Source organism: Malania oleifera, chromosome 7, assembly GCF_029873635.1.
Source record: "Malania oleifera isolate guangnan ecotype guangnan chromosome 7, ASM2987363v1, whole genome shotgun sequence".
Lineage (NCBI taxonomy): Eukaryota > Viridiplantae > Streptophyta > Magnoliopsida > Santalales > Ximeniaceae > Malania > Malania oleifera.
Genome location: NC_080423.1, coordinates 82,265,676 through 82,288,655, shown reverse-complemented (window position 1 = coordinate 82,288,655; position 22,980 = coordinate 82,265,676).

The following is a 22,980-nucleotide window of genomic DNA, read 5'->3' as shown; positions in this document are numbered from 1 at the left end:
TTTGTGATTTTTTTGTTGACATGTTTTTAATTCATGTCTAACTTATTCGAAAGTTAAGTTGAAAGTCTAAATTAGAGCCTTTATCTTCTTAAATTTGTTACTTGTACATTTTCATCAAACGTATTTCGAAAACATAATAGTTTTCCCAATGGTCTACGATTGATATATTTTATTTTCTGATATTCTTTTATCTTGATAATAAATAAGTAGAGGTTTGGTTGAATTTATCTCGAGACTTTTAATTTTTACTAACCTTAGAACACATAGCTTCATTTTAAGTATATATATATATATTAATAAAATTTATAAAAATTTAATTAGATTGTTATTGCGAATTGAATTGGTGACTAGGTGACCTTGTCCCACTACAATGTCGATGCTTAGATTGGATTTAATTGTTTGGAAAAATGATTTTATTTCATTATAATGAGGCATAGTGACACACCAAGAACTTGATAAAATTATAGAAGATTTGAAAGAAAACAATAGAGGAATGGACCATAGTAGTGGGAATTGTAAGCTGGAGCATACATTATCTACTGTCCTCAAAATTGAAATTGCCACTTCCAATGGGGTACCCAACATATGAGCCCTAGGACTCGACAGCTTATGCTACTACATACTGAATGGGTCGACAACTCAGAGATGGAACCCAACCTTTGCTTAAGCAAATGGTTTCAATTTGCTTATTCCCACATAAGAGAATAGGAAGGAGATAGCGAAGAGTGTGAGGATAGTGTGCATCTAAGCAAGCAACCTCCTGTTATAGGCACTGCAAGAGATTGAAGCAGCTAATTCAATTCATAATGTCTAGAAAACTTCTCATTTGGCCTTTCAAATTAGTTTGGAAAATAAACAGTCGTGACTGGAGTTCAAGAGAGAGAAACTATAGAGGAAAGAAAAAAGGTCTTGTAGCAAAAGGAAGTCGATGCCTGCATGTGTGAGGCATGGCTGCACATGTTATAGGACAACCTGAATGACCATTCTCTAGCCCACCTCTAGAAGGTATCAGTTGTAGTTTCATATCAAATATATGTATGAGAAAAACTCTTTTCACAAGCGATGTGGGACTAGGGTTCCTATTCAATTTGAAGCATGTTGTGCCAGGCACCCCACTTGTGTCAAATACCAATACTACAACTAATGCTATTGAATATATAAAAACTAAAATAATGCATAAACTAATAATAAAAGACAATAAGAACAAGACAAAAATTTAACGAGATTCGGTACAGAATTACCTATGTCCTCGGGCGCCGACGATCAATCTACTACTTTTTGATAAAGTACAACTTTGAAGTGTGTTTTACAAATGGAGAGTTGAACTCTTTATATAACTTCAACGTCAAGGTCAAAAAAACACTTCTTACCAATGTGGAACAAACAAAGAAAAAATTCAAAACAACTTTTCTATCAATGTGAAACTTTTCTACCAATGTGGGATAAAAAAATAACAAATCTCCACATTGACGATAAATTCAACTAATTTTTCAGTCACCAACATTCTCTAGAGTTCCACACCATCGGTAGCTTCCAAAAATATTCAGACTTGCAGGATATTGATCAAGTTCAAACAATGTTTGAACTTGATTGTTGTTATAATCTTGGTCAATATATCTGTAGGATTTTCAGCTGTAGCAATCTTTTGAAAAAGTATCTTACCTTCATCAATAATATCCTACATAAAATGAAACCGAATGTTGATGTACTTCATTCATGCATGGTAAACTTGGTTCTTTGCCAAATGAATAGCACTCTGGTTATTACAGAACACGACAATGTGCTTATGAGCAACTCCCAAATTTTCAAGTAAACTCTACAACTAAATAGCTTCCTTAATAGCATCTGAAACTGCCATATACTCTACTTTTGTTGTAGACAAGGCAATGGTAGACTGTAAGGTAGACCTCCACTCACTGAACCATTAGCAAATGTAAAAACATATCCAGTAGTTGATCGATGTTTATCCAGATCTCCTGCAAAATCTAAATCCACATATCCAACAAACCGTTAATCAATAGTATTATTTTTCTCAAATACTATACCAACATCAATCGTATTCATAATATATCTCAAAATCCATTTCACAGCTTACTAATGTCCTTTACCTGAATCATGCATTTAGCTGCTTACCATACTAACAGTTTGTGAAATATCATATCTAATACAAACCATTGCATACATCAGACTTCCAACAGCACTTGCATAAGGAACTTGTGATATATACTTGCATTCCTCATCTAATTTAGGAAATAAAGTTGCACTAAGTTTGAACTGAGGAGCAAGAGGAGTGCTTACTGGTTTTGACTACTCAGACATGCGAAAACTTTGTACTACCTTCTTTAAATACTGTTTCTGAGACAAACTAACTATTCCTCTCATTCCATCTCTGCGAATCTCCACGTCAAGTATCTTCTTTGCTTAACCAAGATCTTTCATCCCAAACTCTTAATTTAACTAACTTTTCAACTTATTGATTTCTTCCTTATTCTTTGAAGCTATCAATATATCATCAACATACAAGAGTAAATATATAAAAAGATCCATTTTGTAGTTTACGAAAATAGACACAATGATCATGTTTATTTCTAATGTACTTGTGACCCATCATAAACTGATGAAATCGTTTGTACCACTATCTTGGAGACTATTTTAAACCATATATACAATAAATTCCCAAGTTTACATACCCAATTTTCTTTTCCAGCAACCTGAAATCCATCTGACTAAGTCATATAGATTTTCTCTTCCAAATCACCATGTAAAAATACAGTTTTTACGTCGAGCTGAAATAGTTTAAGATCAAATTGTGCTACCAAAGCTAACAAAATTCAAATGGAAGAATGTTTAACAACTAAAGAAAATACCTCATTATAATCAATGCCTTCCTTCTGTGTGTAGCCCTTAGCTACCAATCTATCTTTGATGCGAACATTATTTGCATCTGAAAATCCTTCTTTCTTTACATAAACTCATTTGCAACCAATTGCTTTCTTACCCTTGGGCAGTTGGGTTAGCTCCCAAGTCTGATTCTGATGAAGAGACTGCATTTCTTTATCCATCACTTTTTTCCACTTGTCTGATTCAGAGTTCCTCATCGCTTCTTTGAAAGTGGAAAAGACATGTTGGAATTGGTGTATTCCCAAGAGGGGGGGTGAATTGGAATTTTAAAACTTTTGCCTAAGTCAATTCAGATTCCTCAACCAGTATTACAAAAACCTAGGGTCATTCTATATAATCATAAACTCGATCAAAAATTAAAAAAATTAAATGCAAACATTCAAGTACTAAAATTTAAATGCGAAAATTAAAAGCAGACACAATGTAACGACCCGAAAAATAATGGTATTTAAATAATAAAGAGAGAGGGAAATGGAAACGGAAACAGAAGGAGGCAGTAGGCTTCGTCGATGACATTACACTTTGAAGATAATAACTTAAAAGATTTTTCCACAAGGCCTTGTCGACGAACACAGGGAGTTCGTCGACGAGCGCATAAGGTGACCTCGTCGACAAAGCCACGCCTTGTCAACGAGAAGATACCAAGAAGGGTTTTTGGACAATTTGAAATTCATCAACGAGGGATGAAGTTTGTCGAGGAAATTATAAAAAGACTCGTCAACGAGGTGACGTGTCTCGTCAACGAATCCGACTCTATAAGTAGTGAAAACCTGAATTTTTCAACAGAATTTAGCGTGAAACTCTCTCTCTCTCTCTCTCTCTCTCTCTCTCTCTCTCTCTCTCTCTCTAAAACGTCACTCCCTCCTTCTCTCTTTGATCTCCCCGTTTTACGCCGGATTGAAGATCTGAGGCCACCACGACGCTCATGGCGAAGTTCTCTACAAATCTGCCGGAGCTGATCGTGGTAGAAGTTGGTTTGGATTTCGTCTCAATCTCAGGGTAAGGCATTTTATTCGGTATTTGTCTTTCCCTCGGTTATAAGAAATACTATACACGAAGAAATACTGATGTTTTGTTCTGAGAGATATTATTTTCAGGGTGTTGAGCTAGGAACCCTGCAGGTATAGGGCCATAATTTAGTAGGGGCTTTTCAGATTTAAGGTAAGGGAAATATGTTATGTTAGGAATTTTTATAATGTTATCAGAGATTTTACATATATATATATATACCAGTTTATTACCTAGTTTTACAGAATATGAGTTTTAAATGCTTGTGTAGCCTGAGTAGATATTTATATGATGAAGAAACTTATATAATTTTTACAATATATCATACTATACTGATTACACAGATATAGACAGTATATCACAGATATTTATTCAGAATAATATATTACAGTTTTACTCAGATCAATATGATATAGTTTTATACAGATCAGTATATCACAGATATTTATCCAGAATAGTATATTACAATTTTACTCAAATCAGTATATTACAGTTTTATTCAAACAGTATATACAGTGTTTATAGTATGCCATGTTTCCTATTATCATAACATACAGAGTATACAGGTAGAGTATATAGACAGATATATAGAGATAGCATCAAGATGCTACAGATACAATATACAGAGATTACAGTATTTACAGTACAGAAAGATAACGTTATGGTAATTTTGGAAACATTATGAAAACAGTAAAAGAGTATATATATATATATATATATATATATATATATCTATATATATATATAGTATCAGATCCCTAAGGAAAGAATATAGACAGATATAGATAAAGAATACAGAGCACGATACCATTGCTATATACAAATAGAGTGCAACCACATATCTCAAATAGTGTGTGTGTAACGACCCGAAAAATACTGATATTTTAATATTAAAGAGAGAAAAAAAATAGATACAGAAATAGAAGGAGGTCGTAGACGAACACAGGATTTCGTCGACGAAGGCTTTAAGGATTTCGTCGACAAATACAGGACTTCGTCGACGAGAAAATGCTGAAAGGGGTTTTGGGGCAACCTGAATTTCGTTGACGAATACAGGACTTCATCAACGAATTTAATGAAGGACTCATCGACGAGGTGATGTGTCTCGTCAACGAATCCGACAGTATAAAAATGGGAAAACCGGGATTTTTATCATTTTTCTCGCCGCTCTCTCTCTCTCCTCTCTCTCTCTCCTACGACTCTCTCTCCCTTCTATCTTCGATTCCAGGCCTGTTTCTCGTCGGATCGAAGATCTGAGGCTACCACGACGCTCCTGATGGAATTCTCCACAAGTTTGCGGAGCGGATCGTCGAGAAAATGAAGTTGGATTTCATCCCAAATTCAGGGTAAGGTCTTTTATTAAGTTTTTGACTTTCTGGAAGTTATAGGAGATGATGTAGACTAAGAAATACTGATGTTTTGTTCTGGGACATTGTGTTTTCAGGATGTTGAGTTAGGAATCCTGCGGGTATAGAGCCATAATTTTATAGGGGTTTTTCAAAGTTGAGGTAAGGGAAATATGCTATGCTAGGAGTTTTTGTAATAATATTAGAGATTTTATAGATGTATAACTACACCATTTTACTATACATAATTTTCAGAATATGAGTTTGAAACAGTATTTGTTTTAGAATATGAGTTTAAATGCTTGTGTGGCCTGAGTAGATTTTTATGAGATGAAGAAATTTATACAGTTTTTTATAATATATCATACTATACTGAATTGAGGGATGGCGATACGTAACTCCTCAATCTTAGTGAGAGATTATACAGATTATACAGATAAGGATATACATATAAAGAGAAATTTACATGCATATACAGTTTTTATACGAATAGTTTCATGAACAGATATTTATATATATACATATACATGTATATATATTTATTCAGATCAGTATGTATATCACATTTTTATACAGAATGTTATATATACAGAGGTTACAACATTTACAGTATAGAAAGAAGGAGTTATGGTAATTTTGGAAACATGATGAAAACAATAAAAGAGTATATATGTATATATGTATATAGTATTAGATCCCTGAGGAAAGATACACAGACAGATACAGATTACAGAGCACAGTACCGTTGCTAGATATAGATAGAGTGTAACCACATATCTCAGATAGTATGTGGGTACCGTCAGCCGTGCTCGGAGAGTATGCAGCTCCCCAGTACACTGGGTTGAGGGGGCCGATTTGATGAGGTAGTAGTCAGTCTCGAGCTTAGGAGAGGATGCAGTTTGGCCGGGCTAAGGTAATGTAGAGTATGATGACTTATCTGGAGGGCCGACCAGATAGAGTCCTGCCTATGGGCCGCACAACCCTATCATGAGGGGTCAAATCATGACGTACAGAGTTCCAGGGATACAGAATAGTTATATGTATGAAAACGATTTAACAGTATATGATGAGAATAGTACAATATATTATCAGTATGAAAAGTAGAAAACAGATGATACAGTGTGTTTTAAATAGAGAAAGAAAGATATGCTTGAAAGATATGATTTATAGATAATTTATTGCATTACAGTTTAGTTATTATTTTAAAAGTATCTTTAACTTAGTTGCCACACACTAGTAATAGCATATTTCCACTTACTGAGCGTCGACTCACCCCATTACTCTAACGTTTTTCAGGTGAACCAGTGAGGCGAGCAGATCAGGCTCGCGGATAAAGTGTAGCTTAGATTACCCTGGTTATAGGGTGAGTTTTTGTCATAATGGTGTATGTTTTTTGATAGATAGCACTAAAGGGATATTTTTGTGTGATCTGTATATTCTGGATTCTGGTATTGTACAGTTATGTATAAATGGTTTTATGATTTGTTTTTTTGCTGCGTAGGAATGTTTATTATATATATTTTTAGAAAAAAAAATGATAAGCATTTCGAGGTCGTTACAGTGTGGCTACCATCGACCTTGCTCGGAGAGTTTGCAGCTCCCCAGTTCACTGGGTGGAGGGGGCCGGTTTGACGAGGTAGCAGCCAGTTCCAAGCCTAGGAGTGGATGCAGTTTGGCCGAACTGAGGTAGTGTAAAGTATATTGACTTATGTAGAGGGCCGACCAGATTTAGTCCCGCCTACGGGCTGCACAACGTTATCATGAGGGGTCAAATCATAACATACAGAGTTCCAGGGATAAAACACAGTTATGTATATGTATACAGTTTTACAGTATATGATGAGTATGGTATGATATTAGCAGTATGAAGAGTATAAAATGCAGATGATACAGATATATTTTAAATTGTGAAAATAAAAATATGCTTTACAGATTTACTGTTGTATTATAGTTCAGTGGTTATTTAAACAGTATTCCTAACTTAGTTGTCACACACTAGTAATAGCATATTTCCACTTACGGAACGTTGACTCACCCCATGACTTTAACATTTTTCAGGTGAGCCAACTGGACAAGTAGATCAGGCTCGCGGATAGAAAGTATATTGATTACCCTAGTTTAGAGGGTAAGTTTGTGTAGGGTTTTGTATTTTAGGACATGTATTTTGGAGAGAGATGTATTATATAGTTATGGTTTAGAAATACAGATTTCTGGTATTATATGATGTGTATGGATTACGTTTTCACTGCATAGGTATAATTTTATTTTCATATTTACCCTGGTGCCTTCCGAGGCTCGAGTTTCATAATAGGGGGTATCAGAGTAGTTTATATATATATATAAATTATTTAAATTTTGAGGTCGTTACACATAAGAAATTTTATCGGGGTTTAGCTAATACTGTCTACGTCTCCGCCTCAGCTCGCAAGCCCAAGGATTACCACTATTGCTCACTTAACGGGTGGAGCAGCACCAGTTACAATCAAGTCAAATTACCAGGGCTGACCTCAACCTTTACACACTCTCCTTACAGGGCGGAGAATTCCACCTCAGGCCACGCCTGGATTACAATCAAAAAACTTTTTTTGTACAAGTAAAGGTGCTAACAAAAACAGATTTGTACAACAATATGGTCAATACAATTACAAATTGCACTTCCATATGATATGAAAGTATAAGCTCAGTGAAATCTAAATGTCAACTCTCAGTTATATGCAACAATAACAGTTTATGTGTGAGAGTGGTGTGAATATATCTTTGAGTTAAAATATGTATATCAATCACAAGAAATAACCTCAAAGATCTCAAGTGCACACTCAAATAACTCTGGAATAAATACCAAGTATAAAGTATAGGAGATATTTGAAATCAAGCTTGTTTGAAAAGTATTTTACAAAAGCACACAAAAACAAGCCTTTGAATACTTACAACAATAATGCAAGACTCTCAAGCTCTAGAGAGTATTCCCACGGTAGAATTATGAATTAAATCACAAAGGAACTCTCAAGCTCACTCTCAATAAAATCAATATCAAACACATACAATGAGAGTGTAAGCTACTTTGAACAATTTCAATAATACTCTTACCAAATGATTTTAACAAGTAGGATGAGTAAGAGAGGGATTTTTGGCTTGTATATGAGAAAATAAGGATTTGGAAATTTAGAGAATTTTTTGGCTAATGATATTTGCTAATCCCTCAATAATCTTCCCAAATGAAGTAGAATATATAAACATTCATAAAAATAAAACCGCTGGGGGACATAGGAGTCTTTTTAGAAAAGATTAATGAAGGTTAAATAAAATTAACCTTGTTTTACAACAGTTAAAAATGTTTAACCCGAGAGTTTTCGGTCGACTATATTTTAAGTTCAGTCGACCCAATTACCAAATTCGATCAACTGAGAAGATTTTAGACTGAAAGTTCGGTCGACTGACATAGGGCGACTTTCGAACCCTTCGAGGTTCGGTTGACTATATCTAAACTTCGGTCTGCTATTCTCATGGTTCGGTCGATTGAATCAAAAATAAACTAGAAGTTTGATTAACTAAGTTGTGAGGGGCAGACACGTGTGAGTTCGGTCGACTGAGGAACTACGTTCAAAAATAGTACAACCGATCGAGTGAAGTCAAATTGTTGACTTCCACCCGGTTCAGTCAATTAAGGTAATTTACACTACCTAGGTTCAGTCGACTGAATTTATCCTTAATCCTAAATTTGGCCCAAATAAAGACCTAAGTTAAATCCCTATAAATGTAAGTTATTAACCTAAATGCTTGAGGGATTCCTACGGTCATTCTATGGTCTTATTGAGCTTATGCAATCTATCATGCAAGACATGCAATTATATTACTGGCCAAATTTAAAAACTAAAAGCAATACAATGAAAAACTTCTTCTTCTTTCTTTTGCTCTTCAAATTTCCAAGGATTATGCCAGGAGTATGTGCTTGTTAAGGTCTTTCTGGCAACCACATCACTTTCATGTGTGTGCTCTGAATGATTAACCTATTTAAGTATTTAGGCACACATATTAGTAAAATGTGGTTTGTCATTATCAAAACTGGGGATCAGACTCAAAATGTCAACAGGACATTATCATCCACAACTGGAAATGCATAGGCCACCATATTAGTATACCAAGCAGGTTTTCAAATTTCTCGTCTTGGCCTCTGAGAAACAATTGATTCTTGTTGCTGTGAAGATTCTCAAGTTGAAATCTCCTCTTCTTGTACACTATTCCCCACTGTAACTAGAGAGTTACTTTGTGTAGTCTCATTTCTCACTGGATTTCCCAAAATTGTCTCAACCTCCACCTATTGTTGAGTACCACTAGTCTTCTTCTCAACTCGTAACTCATTGCGTATTGTTTTCTTCATCATCGCAAGTTCATCAAAAGTCACATCCCTGCTTAAAATTATTTTTTTTGTCTCTAGATACCAAAGACGGTATCCTTTGACTCCTACACTTATCCCCAAGAATATTGCTTTCTTGACTCTTGGATCCAACTTAGATTCTTTAACATGATAATAAGTCATAGTACCAAATACATGTAAAAAATCATAATCACTAACAAACTTTCCAGACCATATCTCATAGGGTGTTTTTCCTCCTATTGCAGATGATGGTAGACGGTTGATGATATGACATGCATATCTAACAGCCTCAACCCAAAACCTTTTGTCCAATCCAATATTAGACAACATACATCGAACTTTCTCTAACAAAGTCTGATTCATGTGCTTTGCCGCCCCATTCCACTGTGGTGTATCTCTAACTATGAAGTGTCGAGCAATACCTTCATCCTGATATACCTTCATAAATGGGTCACTCCTGTATTCATTGCCATTATCTGATCTGTGCCGTTTAATCTTTTTGCTAGTTTGAGTTTCAACTTCAACTAATTTTTTCCATTTAAGGAAAATATCACACACTTCATTTATATGCTTAATAGAATACACCCAAACTCTCCTAGAAAAATCATCAACAAAAGTGACAAAATAATGCATACCACCCAATGAAGCCATTTTTTTGTGGGCCCACATACATCTGTATGGATGTAGTCTAAAATACCTTCAGTTTGGTGGATTGCAGTGCTAAATTTCACTTTATTCTATTTTCTCGGAATGCAATGCTCACAAAATTCAAGTTTGCACACCTTTGCACCCTTCAACTAATCTCGCTTAGCTAATTGTTGCAAAGATTTTTCTCCTGCATATGTCAATCGCATAAGCCATAACCTGGTTGTATCTGAACCTACATTTTTCTCATAAATAATAGCTATTGAGCCAATAATTGTACTACCTTGCAAATAATACAAGTTATTTTTCCTTATTCCTTTCATCACCACCAGTGCACCTGATTTAATCTTTAAGATTCCATATTTCAAAGTGATAGTGAACCCTTTAGATTCGAAGGCACCCAATGAAATTAGATTTTTCTTTAGACTTGGAACATACCTAACATCAACCAAGGTTTTAATAGTTCCATCTTGACATTTTAATTGTATTGTTCATATTCCATTTGTTTTACAGGTATTATCATTTCCAATAAAAACAACTCCACCATCTAATTCTTCAAAATTAGAAAATCATTCCCTATTGGGACATATGTGATAGGAACAACTAGAATCCAAAATCCACTCACCAAAAAAATGTGACGAAGATTTTTCAACAAGAGAAAATTTTGATTCACTTCCATCATCGTTGGCTATATTGGCATTAGAATGTTCTCTGCCCTTATTCTTTTGCTATAATTTAGGGTAATATTTCTTCCAATGTCCTTTCTCATGACAAAAGGCGCATTCATCTTTAGCAGGTCTCCCATGAGATTTACTCCTCCTTCCAGGCATACGATTCTAAGAACGTCCCCTTATTGTTAATGCTTCTGTTGTTTCCTTATGGACCCTTTGATTCTTATTTCTGCATTCAGTACAAATCAATGCAGTACAAACAACATCAAAAGTAACTTTATCTTTCTCATACAATAAAGTGGTGGTCAGATGTTCACAATCATCAGGGAGAGAATTCAGTAACAATATGGATTTATCCTCATCTTTCACCTTTTCATCCAAATTTAATAAATCGACCAAAATTTTATTGAAAGCATTTATGTGGTCATTAATCGAAATACCTGGTTGATACTGGAAGCGAAACAATTTCTTTTTCAAATAGAGCCGATTTTCTAGACTCTTGTTAATAAATGTATCTTCCAATGTCTTCCACAATTTCTTTGTAGATGTCTCCCTCATAACACAATATTTTTTATTCTTAGCGAGACACAGACGAATCGTACCACATGTTTAACGATTGATCTTTTCCTAATCTCTATCACTCATATCCACTGGTTTATCATCCAAAGCAATATCTAATTCTTGCTAATACAAGATGTCCATCACCTCACATTCCCACATACCAAAATTATTGGTACCATCAAATTTCTCCACCTCAAATCGAGCATTAGCTATTTTCATTGACGATGATGTCGAAGCCGTTGGGGTTGGAGTTCATGTGGACAGAGTTTATTCTACTATAGTTTCTGCCATCTTCTATATATTCAATAACAACCAACAAAGCAAAAGGCCTAGGATGAATAGTACGTACCAACTATGTCTTCTCTATTTTATCCTATGAAATTCCACTTTGACCAGGCCGAACTCCAGGGAGCGACTGAGCCGTAATGGTCTTTAAGCACTCGCTTAGACAAGATCTTTCTTAGGCATCAAATATGGAATCAAGGATCCTAATAGAGGAATACCTCCATATTGGCACTATTCAACCTAGCTCTGATAGCAATTATTGTGTCAAGCACCCCACTTGTACCAAATACCAATACTACAACTAATGCTATTAAATATATAAAAAAATTAAAGCAATGCAGAAACTAATAATAAAAGACAGTAAAAAGAACAAGACAAGAATTTAACGAGGTTTGGTACAAAATTACCTATGTCCTCTAGCGCCGACGAACAATCCACTACTTCTTGACAAAGTACAACTTTGAGGTGTGTTTTACAAATGGAGAGTTAAGCTCTTTATATAGCTTCAACCTCAAGTCCAAAAAACACTTCTCACCAATGTGGTATAAACAAAGAAATAAAAATTCAAAACAACTTTTCTACCAATGTGACACTTTTCTATGAATGTGGGACAAAAAGCAACAAAGCACACTTAAAATTAATCCAACAATCCCCATATGATTCAACTTGAAAAATAAAAGATAATTTTAAAGAAACGGCTTAAGGCAAGCAAAGAAGAGTGTAATAGTCCTAATGCCTTTTTTACTTGAATCAAACCCACCTGTTGAAGGAGAGAATATATGGCAACATACAAGCAGAATATTTTTTTTGGTTTGGATCTAGATCCTTTTATTGCAAACTCGTTATCACACAAGCACACAACTAAAAAATTGGGCTCTAGCTAGTTCCCGAATTGGCATGTTTTCTTGGTCATGTGCCCTATCTAGATAATTCATGAGTGCTACTTTGCCAAGGTCTTAGATATTGTTAGGGATTGGGGATGGTCCAGAACAAAAACACAAGCAATCACAAAGAACACCAGAGTTACGTGGTTCAGCCAAACTCGGCTTACGTCTACGAGAGAGAGGGAGTTTCACTATATTAATAGGAAATACAGTGGAGGAGGAGTAACACACTCAAACTCAACTCTCAGCTCAATCTCTCTGCCTCTCAATCACAGTTTATAACACACAGCTCACTTGCTTACACCACTGATTACTCTTGCGTCTATCCTATTTTCTCTACAACACACAACCCATTTTATAGGGGCGGGGGAAGAAGAAACATGGAGATAGCGTAGTATGCATGGCATTTATTGAGCCAAAAGCATGCGTAGCATACGTAGCATTTATTGAGCCAAGATTTGCAAGCTGCAAATCCTTGATTATGGAGATACAATCTTCTCATTTATTGCAACCACATGTGTGGCCCAACAAACATGCGGGGGCAACCAAGTGTTGGCTACTTTGGTGTTGCAACACTTTGTCCTCGCCATAGTCTCTGGGTGATCACAACCCTTTGCGGGAGACCCCGCACCCCCTTACTGGGGTGCTCGTTCAGTAATCATTTTCTGGATGATTTTAGTGGATCTAGGAGACCCACTAAATTTGAGCATAGCTCCAAGTTCTCTATAGTCACTATCTTTGTCAACATGTTTGTCGGGCTTTCACTACCAACGATCTTCTCAACTGCTAACACCCCTTCATCTATAAAAGTTATGATGAAGTGATAGCAAAGTTCGATGTGCCTGGTCTTTGAGTGGAATGTTAAATTAATCTTCACCAAGTGTATGGCACTCTGACTGTCACTATGTACACTACAAAAAAAAAAAAAGATTATTAGTGACGGATTTAAACCATCACTAATACTCACAAAATCCTCACTAATAGTATTACTGACGGTTTTACGATTATTAGTGACAAATTTATATTAGTCGCTATACCAGTCGTTACTAATACTTATTAGTGACGAATATTTCAAATCGTCACTAATAATAAAATATTAGTGATGAATTAAAACCGTCACTAAAACCTAAGCCAGTCACTATAGTTTCTACACCGAATAGACCAAGAATTGTCACTAAAGTCATAGTATTAGTGACAGCTTTATAAGCGTCACTATTACTCCATTATTAGTGACGGTCGGGAAATTGTCACTAATGCTCATTATTAGTGATGGTTTTAAAACCATCACTAATACTTTATTATTAGTGACGGTCTTAAAACCGTCACTAATACTTTATTATTAGTGACGGTCTTAAAACCATCACTATTGCTCCATTATTAGTGATGGTCGTGAAACCGTCACTAATGCTCTATAATTAGTGACGGTTTTAAAACCGTCACTACTGCTCTATTATTAGTGATGGTTTTAAAACCGTCACTATTACTCTATTATCAGTGACGATTGTTAAGCCGTCGGTAATACTCTCTAGTATTAGTGACGATTTTGAAACCATCACTAATACTTAAATTGCATAATTATTAGTGAAATTAGGTGCAACTAAATGCCTTTCAACCAACTGTGGAAATAATTCTGCCTAGGTCATCGGGATAGGCTGAATTTCCTTTCTTTTCCTTTCCATTGAAGATGTTCTTAGCATCTGTAAGTTACGTTGCTCCAAAGTTCGTGAAGGATCGGAGTAATCCATGTGCTATCGTGCACCCCCACGTGATACGTTATTTGTCTACCTTTGTCTCTTTTTTTCAACCCCTTTGGAGAACTTTGTTCTGGCCTTGTATATTGCACATCTCTTATTTTGACCGCTCTTTTAACCTGCTTTCCAGGAATTCCTAAGTTAGAAAAATTTTGAGAGATACCTCCAATATGGTGGTCAATATACAGATCCTTGAAAAAGTCACCAAATGAACAAATTGCTTTTCCTTTTTCAACCTGATGATAACTTTGTGCTGTCATATTTTCATCTTGATCATGAGAGTACTTGCTCGCCTTCTTCCCCGTATTCAGTAAAGTTAACTTGTTGGAATCTATATCATTGTTGTACTGAATGATAAAAGCGTGAGCTAATCATCCCATGTGTGAATCTTTATATGATTATACCATCTTAGGGCCTCCCCAGTCAAGCTATCTTGAAAATGCTGGATAAGCAGATTATCATCGCGACAATATGCAGCCATCTTCTGTAAATACATCCCCAAGTGAGCTAATGGACATTCAGACCCACTAAATTTCTCAAAATTTGGGACTTTGAGCTTTGGGGATAAGATCAAATTCGACATCAAACAAGGATTGAAAGCATCCGATGAACCAACCATGTTTGCTTTCTGCATAGGTTGCAGTTGTTCCTTCCATACTTCATTTTCCTGATACATTTCTGCACTAGGTATCTGCTCTTTGCCCATTTCTTTAGCTATTCTCTCTTCTTGAATATCAGGATTGATAAAGGGTAGAACTTGGATATTTCTCTCTGGTTGGGGTCTTAGAGTTGATAGGGTAAATGCGTGTAAGCTTAGGCCTAGACCCGCTAATGACTCCATCGATCATGGTTGGAACAAAGGCTGGTTTTCAACTGCCTGCTCTGGATGTTGTGTAGTTTTGCTCCATGAGGGGGCTACCTCCTCCATATGATCCTTAATCTTTCGAGCATCTTGATGGACATCTTCACGATTTGGTGCAGGAGATTTCATCTAACCTTCTAAATCCTTCCATATGAGTCTATCCCTTCGTCGGGAATTTAAAAGGATGTACAGAGACCATTCTGTTCCTCCTGCTTTTGGAATATCAGATCTTGATTTCACCACCTTGGCACACTGATTTTATAGAAAATTGGGATATGATTACCAACTCATTGGAGATGACTATGCATGCATGGCAATGGAATTGAGCATGGAATGCATGACTAGGTTATACAATGGGTGTTTATGCATAAGTGTAACTAGTGCAAAAATACATAAAAATAGGGATATGGACATGCATGCAGCCTATTGTGCATGGCTATACGTGAAGTGCATGAATGCAATGTAACCTAAATAACTACTTTGCCAGAATTCCAGAAAAATCCCTATTGACTAATGAAAGGTTTCATGATTAAGCCGACCATTGATGGACCACAAATTAAATTCAATTCCTCCCTCAACCATTTCTTTCCTTGATGATGGTCCATGTACCTTAGATCCTATGAAGGATCAGGTTATGATCTGGGTTTGGGATTAACTCAAGCGAGTCAACCCATCGGGTTGGTTTAATGCAGGCTTATGGACTTTGATGTGCACTTGGACCTCGGGTGTTTCAAAATATGGGCTTTAAGCTACTTTCTAATGGGTCGAGGCCCGAGTTTAAAAAGAGTTGGGCTTGGATTTCTTTAAAAACGTTGGCCCAAATTTTTAAGTAATAGGGCCAAAGCCCCTTTTGAAATATGGGTTTGGCCCTTTTTGAAACTTGGGCCCAAGCCGAGTTTTTTATTTAGAAAAATGTCAGGCCTAGGTTTGTTTTTTAAAAAAGAGTTGGGTCCGAGTTATTTGAAAAGGATTTGACCAACCCATTTTTTAAAATGCTTAGGCCAAGTGTTTTTATTTTTTGAAGGGATGGGCCATGGTCTCACTATTGGGCTTTTCCAAAATAATTGTTAAGTAGTATGCATGTCTAAAATGGATGCAAGATGCATAACACAACACAAAGCATATAAAAAAAAGACATGGATCAAGTCACATGGAGAAGGATAAGGATCCTATCCCAACCCACGGTAGATACACCTATTTTACAGGGTTTCTTCATGGCTCTATCCTAGTTAGGGAAAACTATAGGCAAGTATGTATAGGTAGGCTCTAACCCTTATTGATGACAAGGTTTCCAGATTGAACTTCAATCCTCCCCCCATAAGGGTCCGAATAAAGCCCACACTGAGCGGAGTGGTTTGCGGGTCCCATAAAGCTCTGCCACGAAGGGACTAACGCTGTTACACTCCTATCTAATCCTAGCAGTGAAAGCCCGGGTATAGAGCGTGAAAGTGTGTGAATCCAAGTTTAGGCTAATCCTGCTACCCCACATGCATGTCATATGCTTATTCACAATTAATCACATGTTTATTCAAACAATAAAGGAAATCAATCACATGCTTATTCAAAATGTGGAAACAATATATTTACAATTAACACACTTAATCTAAAAAGTTGGAAATAAAATAATTACAATTAATATTCTCATCTAAAAAATTTGGAAAGAAGATATTTACAATTAGTATTTTTATCTAAAAATTTGGAAAGAAAATATTTACAATTAATATTCTTATCTAAAAATTTTGAAAAAAAAATATTTACAATCAATATTAAAAATTTGGAAAGAAAATATTTATAATTAATATTCTTATCTAAAAATTTGGAAAGAAAATATTTACAATTGATATTAAAAATTTGGAAAGAAAAGATTTATAATTAATATTCTTATCTAAAAATTTGGAAAGAAAATATTTGCAATAAAAAAAATTAGAAATAAAATATTTACAATCAATATGCTTATCTAAAAAAAATTTGGAAAAAAAGTATTTACAATGAATAATCTTTTCTCTAAAAAATTGGAAAGAAAATATTTACAATTAATATTCACAAAATGAGGAGCAGCTAAAAGATTTATAAAATTTGAGTTTGGGATAATTTCTAATTAATTACTGACTCGACTCTCTATCGTCCCTAGCGGAGTCGCGAAGCTGTCGTGACATCCCTGAGCGCGTGTGCCCCAGGGTCGGCGAAATAAAAATGGTAGGGTTTAAATTTTTGGGAAAAACATGAATGAAGTCGCCACTAACCTTTTAGTGTGGTTAGAACACTAAATTATTACCCAATTAAGGGCAGATTCGGTATACGTTACCAAAGCCGGGATCGGGAGTTCAGTTACGTGAGGGGAAGGTACAAGAGGGAGAGAAAAAGAATAGGGGGAGAGAAAACAGGAGGGAGGAAGAGAGAAGGGCTGCCGGCGATGGGGGGTTCAGTTGTGGGTGTGTAGTAGTAGGGAGCAAGGAGCTAAGGTGGCTTTGGGTGGTGTAAAGCCTGAAGAACTCTCGGGTGAGAGCTGAGACTGAGAGAGATAATGAGGGAGGAGCCGAGAAGGGGGTGTGCTGGAGAGGAAGAGAAAGAGAAGGTAAGGTTTATTTTTTCTTTTTTTATTTTTCTGCACCTCCCCCCGATTGTGTTTTGTGTGTGTGAGTGTGTGTTTCTATAGGAAAAAGGGGATAAAGGACCTAGGGTTTCCGCCCTCCTCTTATCCTTTTCTTTTCTATTTTTTTTATTATCCTATATAATAATAATAATAATAATAATAATAATAATAATAATAATAATAGTAAAATAATAATAATAATAATAATAATAATAATAATAATAATAATAATGATGATGATGATGATGATGATAATAATAATAATAATAATAATAATAATAATAATAATAGTAATGGTAATAATAGTAAAATAATAAAAGTAATATTTAGAAATAATAATAATAATGATAATAGAAGTAATGATAGTTACAATAATAATAATAATGAAAATAATAACAATAACAATGATACTAGTAATAATAATAATAAAGTAATAATATTTAAAATAATAATAATAATAATAATAATAATAATAATAACTTTTGTTATATTGGGCCTAAGTAAAAATGGGATGTCTACAATATCAGCTAGCTGATTTTCAATAGGAACGTAAACTAACTCAACATCTCCCTTTTGGACATGATCTCGAATAAAAATGATACCTTATCTCAATATGTTTGGTCCTATAGTGTAGGCACGAGTTTTTTGAGATGTTGATGGTACTAGTGTTATCACAATGAATTGAAGCATCCTTAACTAAAACTTTGAAATCCTCAAGCTGTTGCTTCATATATAAGGCTTGAGCACAGCAATTCCCGGCTGCAATGTATTCAACTTCGGTGGTTGAGAGAGCAACCGAGGTTTGCTTTTTGCAAAACCATGACACAAGTGAGTGTCCTAGGAAGTGACATGCTCCACTAGTGCTTTTCCTATCGATTTTGCAACCTCCATAATCAGCATCTGAGTAGGAGGTGAGATCAAAGGGAGCATTCTTAGGGTAAAAGAGTCTTAAGTCCTATGTTCCTGCTAAGTACCTAAAAATTCTCTTGACGACATGAAGATAAGACTCTTTGGGACATGATTGGAATCTAACGAAAACACTAAACATTATATCGGGTCTGCTAGAAGTGAGATATAACAAACTACCAATCATTCCATGGTAAAACTTTTAGTCTACATTCTTCCCCTTTTCATCGGTGTCAAGTTTCATTATGATGCTCATAGGGGTTACTTTAGATTTGCTCATTTCAAGACCGAACTTCTGAAGCATGTCCTTAACGTATTTGGCTTGATTTATAAAAATTCCATGTTTCATTTGTTTTATTTGCAGCCTTAGGAAGAAGGTTAATTCACCCATCATACTCATCTTAAATGTTTTCTGCATGGTTTGGGCAAATTCTTGACACAAAGTTTCATTTGTAGTACCAAAAATGATATCATCTACATAAATTTGTATAACTAGCATATATTTTTCTTTATTTTTTAAGAATAATGTAGTGTCAAATTTACCTCTTATGAACCCATCTTCTAGGAGAAATTTGCTTAAACGTTCATACCATACTCTAGGTGCTTGCTTAAGTCCGTAAAGGGTTTTTGAGAGTTTATATACATATTCGGGATGTGTGTGGTTCTCAAATCTTGGAGGTTGCTTGACATAGACTTCTTCATTTATGTACCCATTTAAAAATACACTTTTTACATCCATTTGAAATAGTTTAAAGTCTTTGTAGCAAGCGAATGCAAGTAACATCCTAATAACTTTTAGTCTTGCCACAGGAGCATAAGTTTCATCATAGTCAATACCTTCTTGTTGGTTATACACTTGAGCCACTAATCTAGCTTTATTTCTAACAATATTGTCATCTTCATCTTTCTTATTCCTAAACACCCATTTTACTCCAGTTATTGTAGTGTTTTTGGGTTTAGGAACTAAGTCCCATACTTTGTTTCTTTCAAACTGGTCTAATTCTTCTTGCATGACATTTATCCAATTTTCATCATTTTCAGCTTCCTCAAAATTCTTTGGTTTTAAATGGGATACGAAAGCTATATGATTACATCCACTTATTAAGTGAGATCTAGTGCTAACTCCTTGGGATGGACTACCTATGATAAGGTCAGTTGGGTGATTCTTGACAAATTTCCAAGCTCTAGGGAGTTCATAATTTTCTTCTTCTGGTTCCCTAGACTTTTGAGGTGATGATTCTTGATGATCAATTTTTGTGTCTTGATAGTTTTTATCTTAATCATTATTTATCTTAAGTTGCTCAAGTTCCTTTTCATTTCTAAAAGTCGTGACTTGATCATCTTCTTCCATGTCAACAGTTGTTTTGGATGTGTGAGGGTCAGTTTCATAAAAAACAATGTGTGTTGATTCTTGAACAATTTGAGTTTTTTTGTTGAACACCCTATACGCTTTGCTATTCATGGCATATCCTATAAAGTTTCCCTCATTGGATTTTGAATCAAATTTTGTCAGATGATCTCTATCATTTAATATGAAACATTTGCATCCAAAAACCTTAAAATGTGAAATGTTTGGTTTTCTACCCTTCCAAATCTCACATGGGGTTTTTCCTAACTTGGATCTAATGATGACACGATTACTAACATAACAAGTTGTGCTAACGGCTTCGGCCCAAAAATATTTTGGCAAATTATGTTCGTTAAGCATTGTCCTAGCCATTTCTTGGAGTGTTCGATTGTTTATTTCAACAACTCCATTTTTTTGTGGAGTTTTTGACGCGGAGAAGTTGTGTGAATAGTCATTTTTGTTACAAAAGTCTTCTAGTTCTTTGTTCCTTCTCTTTCTATATCACTCCTAATATGAACAATTGACATTCCCTTTTCATTTTGAATTTTTCCAGAAAAATGGATGAAGACATTACAAGTATCACTTTTGTTTGCAAGAAAGATTACCCATGAGAATCTAGAAAAATCATCAACTATTATAAAAGCATATAGTTTTCCACTAATACTTGCAATATCATTTGGTCTGAACAAATCAAGATGGATCAATTCTAAAGGTCTTGAAGTGGATATCATTTTCTTGGTTTTGAAAGATGATTTAACTTGTTTTCCATATTGACATGCATCACATACGTTGTCTTTTACATAATTATCCTTTGGTAGACCATTTACTAGTTCCTTAGATGATAGCCTATGTAGTAAATCCATGCTAGCATGACCTAGTCTTCTATGTCATAACCAGCAATTTTCATTAGTTGCAGCCAAACATCTAACGTCACAAGTTTTAATGTCATCAAACTCAATTGTGAAGATGTTGGATTCATGTTTTCTTACTAGTATTGTATTTCCACTTAAATCATTTACCAAACATTGGGTGGATTGAAATGTAATGTTTAACCCTTTATCACACAATTGACTAACACTTAACAAGTTATATTTGAGTGTATCCACAAGAGCAACATTTTCAATAGCCAAGGATGAATTTCCTATTTTACCTTTTCCGATGATTCTTCCTTTGGCATTGTCTCCAAAAGTGACCAACCCTTCCTTCTTGTAGGTAAGCGAGAGGAATTTGCTTGCTTTTCTCATCATGTGTCTTGAGCAGCCGCTATCAAGAAACCATTTATTTCTTGTGGAGTTGATCTTTAGGCATACCTGCACACAGCATTAAGTGATTTGTTTTGGTACCAATATTGTCTTGGGTCCTATGGAGTTAGTGTTGGTAATACCCATTTGTATTTCATGCTTTTTCCTCTATTTCTCCTTAAGGGGCAAGTAAAGCATACATGACCTTTTCTTTCGCAATATAAGCAAACTTTATTAGCATGTAAGGGGTTTGGTTTAGGTGCAGGGATTTTTTTTGACACGGAGCTTCTTTTAGCACAAAGATTTGCAAAACCTATTGATTCGGATGATGATAAGTCAAATCCTAATCTTTCTTTAAAAATTCCAAATCTTTGGACTCCAAGTAGCTTATCAAAATTTTCTTTACCATTTGTAAATTTGTAAATTGTATTATTTTGATCTTCCATCTTCTTTTTCAATTTTGAATTTTCTTGAAGAATTCCCATAATCTGTTTTTTTTTAAGCTTCCAACTTCTTTTTGAAACAACTCCTTGTAATTTTTACACTCCTTAGTGAGTTTTTTTTTTTTTCAAAATTGAGAGATGTATTTTCATCTTTTAAAGTATCACATGAGTAGATTTGTTTTTGCTTACATCTTGTGTGAGTTTCTTCTAAAAGTTTGTTTTTCTTTTTGGCAGTTATCAATTCAATGTAGAGCTTCCTACAATTTTCCTCTAATTCTTCATATGATGGAAGATATTCATCGTCAAAATTTACCTCACTTTGTTCATCCACCATAAAGTAGAAGTTAGCTACTTCTTCTTCGATTTCTTCATCGGTTGAGGTTCCATCTAATTCATCCCATTCGGTTGTGTTCATGGCTTTGAACTTCTTTTGTCTCCTTACTGATAGGTGCCTTTGTTTTTTAACAGAGGGCAGTCGGCCATGCGGTGCTCGATCTTTTTGCAGTTGTAGCACCTTATGCTTGATTCTCCTTTCTTCTTTTGTTTGCCACCTTGTTTGTTCATCAAGAAATTTATGAATCTTCTTGTGAGGAGAGCAACTTCATCGTCGTCGTCATTTTCTTCCTCCTCTATCTATGAGCTCTTTTTGTTTTCCAGTTTTTAGAGCAATTCTGGTAGCCTTCTTTGCTGCCTCAGTTTCTGCGGTAGTGTTTTTCTTTTTGATTTCATAGGTCATGAAAGACCCAATCAGCTCGTCGAGAGTGACCTTTGATAGGTCCTTCGCTTCCTCAATTGCTGTGGACTTTGCATGCCAAGATGCCGCTAAAGAGCGAAGGATTTTCTGCACATTATCTTCCATAGAGTATTCTCTACCAAGAGCTTTTAGTCCATTTGTGATATGTGTAAATCGTGTAAACATAGCAGTAATTGTCTCACCCTCTTCCATTTTAAACATTTCGTATTCTTTAACTAACATATAAATTTTTTACTTCTTTACCTGAGTTGTTCCTTCATACGTTACCTGAAGCTTTTCTCACATCTCCTTTGTCGTGTTGCATCCAAAGATTCGATTGTATTCTTCATTGTTTAAAGCATAATAAAGGAAGTTTTTAGTCTTGAAATTTAGTTATGTTAGCTTTGTGTCAGCCCCAGGAAGTTTC